This window comes from Silene latifolia, chromosome 2, assembly GCF_048544455.1.
Source record: "Silene latifolia isolate original U9 population chromosome 2, ASM4854445v1, whole genome shotgun sequence".
NCBI lineage: Eukaryota > Viridiplantae > Streptophyta > Magnoliopsida > Caryophyllales > Caryophyllaceae > Silene > Silene latifolia.
Window position 1 is genome coordinate 120,188,290 of NC_133527.1, and position 3,340 is coordinate 120,191,629.

The window sequence follows — 3,340 nt, forward strand, 5'->3', positions numbered from 1 at the left end:
CAACAGGAATAGAGATAGGTAAATCAGGAAGCACAAAGTACGATTTCTTGTCAGAAACCATATTACAAGTCACAGGCCACATGGGGTCCTTTTTCTTAGCCGGTTGGGCAAAAACAATAGAATGCTTGCCTACTTTGAAAGTCAAGGTACACAGACCGACATCTATGACTGCACCAGCAGTGTGCAGAAATGGCCTACCCAAAATAATGGGTATATGAGCATCCTCAGGCATGTCAAGTACAACAAACTCGACGGGGAAGAAAAACTTCCCTATTTGGACAGGGATGTCCTCTAAGACTCCTATTGGCTGGACCGCAGATCGGTCAGCCATCTGTACTGTCATATCTGTCACTGCGAACCTACTCAATTTGAGCTTCCTAGCTAGACTCAAAGGCATGACGCTTATACTAGCTCCTAAGTCATATAATGCTTTCTCAATAGAGAAGGTACCCATATTGCAAGGAATAGAAAAGCTACCCGGGTCCTCTAGCTTATGGGGTGCAGTGTGAGACAAATAAGAGCATGACTCTTTGGTTAGTGCGACAGTATGCACATTTTCAAGTGACTTTTTCTTAGACAAGAGTTGTTTCATGAATTTAGTGTAGGCAGGTACTTGATTAACTAACTCAAGGAAGGGTACTTGTACATTCAAGCTACGAATGACTTTCTCAAATTTACTGAAAGATACATGTTCCTTTGTCGGCACTAGTCTCTCCGGATATGGGGCTGTAAGAAGTACCTTAGCCCTCTCCTCTAAGTTGCGCATGCCGGTATCCGTGGACTTAGGCTGAAAGTCCACCACCTTCTCCTTATTGAAGCTCGAACCCTCCTCAGACCGTCTCAAATGTGAGCCATTAACCGTCATCGGATCGAAATTCGGAATCGGGACGGACCCATCAGCACTCGGGTCTTTCCCCAATACTTTCGGAGTTGTCGAACCCCGGAACAAATGGTCTCTCAAATTATCGGGCATTGAAGGATGAAATTTCTCAATATCAGCAGGAGTCTCAGTCGATCGACCACCTTGCTCAGTCGATCGACTGAGATGTACAGTTCCAGAAGCTCCTATAACCCGCATATCAGTCGATCGACCGGGTATATCAGTCGATCGACTGATATACCTGGTAGACGCCTTTTTCTTTGAATTGTTCATTACAGCTTTGTTTTGACTCGGTTCCGCCTCATTCTTTTCAGGGGCATCCTCGACCATAGCAGGCCCCTCCAAGGTAGACCCACTCCTCAAAGTAATGGCATTTAGGGTCTCTTTCTGGTCAGTTTGAGTCGATAAGTGTCCGGGAGCTCGAGTGGTACTCTTACTAGCCAACTGAGCAATTTGGCTCTCTAGTAGCTTCATTCCGGCCTCTCTAGCTTGGGACTCCTTCAGCAGCAAGTTCTTAAACTCAGCAAAATCAGAACCATGGGATTGTTGTTGCTACTGTGGCACATAAGGAGGTTTTTGGTATTGTTGTTGCTTATGGTAAGGGGGCACATAAGCTTGCTGCTGCTGCTGTTGTGGGGGTTGAGTTGGATTTAGGATGTTCTGGCTACTCCACCTCCAGTTGGGGTGGACATTCGGCTCATAGTACGTGTTTGTCTGCCTATAGTGTTGAAAGGCAGCACAAGACTCGAAAGGACTGGGACAATTCTCTTGAGACATGTCCCTCAGCTCCACATCTTCTACAGACGAAAGGACCGTCTGAAACAGCATTTACTTGGTACATCCCACCTTTATAAGCTCCTCCTAATTCATATTTGTCAAACCTTGCAGTGAGGGCTTCTAGTGCAACAACAGAGGAAGATTCAGCAGCTCTCCTCTGGTTTCCTCTCGAATTCCCATATTCGGCCTTATGAGTGGCCAGATCATCGATGATCTTCCACCCCTTGGTCTCTCCCATGTTCTCAGCAAATCGGCCATTGGCTGCAGCATCTAATATGGCCCCCTGATCGTCGTACAGTCCATTATAGAACTGATTGCACAAGCTCCATTTTTCGAACCCATGGTGCGGTATGGTTCGCACCAGTTTCTTGAAACGGACCCATGCTTCATGGAAGTTCTCATCTGGCCCTTGTTTAAAGCTCGTGATCTGAGCTCTAATGGCATTCGTCTTCGAGGCAGAGAAGTACTGTTTGTAGAATGCCAAGGCTAAGGAATTCCAGTCAGTGATCCCATGTGCGGCTCGGTCCAGATCTCTATACCACTCTCTTGCAGCATCACGAAGAGAGAAAATGAACATGGTCTCCTTGATCTGATCTTGGGTCACACCGGCCGGCGGGGGTATAGAGCAACAATAATCAATAAAAATCTCCATGTGCTTGGCGCATCTTCATTTGCGCTCTCCCCGAATCGTTCTCTCAACCAGTTAATATAGGAAGGCTTTGGCTCGAATTTTCTCGCCTCCCGGGTAGTTCGAATCCTTTGTAGAGATTCGCACTGTTGGCTCGAGTGACTAGCAATGGTTGCTTCTTCACCATAAATCGGGATTTCGGAGAAGTAACTGTCTCGGCTGAAGAAATAGAGGCAGGAGATGTAGGTGGATCTCCTTCGAACAGAGCGTTCTCGTAGTGGCTTGACAGAGTACTCAGCTCTTCCTCTGTCGGTAATACCCTTTGTGATTGTCTCAACTCGCGCAAGGATTTCTCGATCTCAGGATTTAATGGTACTAGTTCACCACCCTGTGACCTGCGCATAAGAAGAAACTACAAAAAGAATATAAGAAAAGTTTAAGGAACGGATGTTCCTTAAACTAAGAAAGACTAAATTAAAACAACTAAAAATTAGAACTATTGCCTCCCCGGCAACGGCGCCAAAATTTGATACCCGTCGTGAGGTGTCAAAAATAAATTTATAATCTCCAACTACAACTATAGCTAGCGGCAGTCGGGTCAAACCACAGAGAGACAGACGTAAATTCTAGTTGTTTAAATTCGGTCTAAGGTAACAATAAGGTGGGGGTTTGATTGGATTGGTCTATAGCTAATGAGCAATAAAATAAAGTAAACTAAGTAAATAGATGAAATCAAATATAAAAGGGGGTACTAGGATGGTCGGTTCGTTATAGCTTCGGCGACAGCATACTAAACAGGACTAAATCGAACACATGTGAGGCGGGAAACAAGAGGTCCTCTCGGTCCACTCTTAACAAATAGCATCTTTCGATCTCGCTATAGGTCCCTAATATCACTAATACTGACTCTCGTCCTGAAAAGTAACTAACGGTCTAAACTCTACCTATCTTTCGATCTCAGCACAGTTTAGTCATCTTAATTGGTGATCTAACAACTTTCCCTATCTTTCGATCTAATGGGTCAGTCATAAATTAAGCATCTAACTGGTCGCATG

At 45.1% G+C, this 3,340-nt stretch overlaps 1 non-coding gene across 1 annotated transcript; it reads left to right on the forward strand.

Moving 5' to 3' along the window:
- Positions 1-1,992: 1,992 nt before the first annotated feature.
- LOC141645104 (small nucleolar RNA R71) lies at positions 1,993-2,099 on the forward strand. The gene has a single exon (XR_012544694.1). It is a non-coding gene; the product is annotated as a small nucleolar RNA R71 (small nucleolar RNA).
- Positions 2,100-3,340: the final 1,241 nt, after the last annotated feature.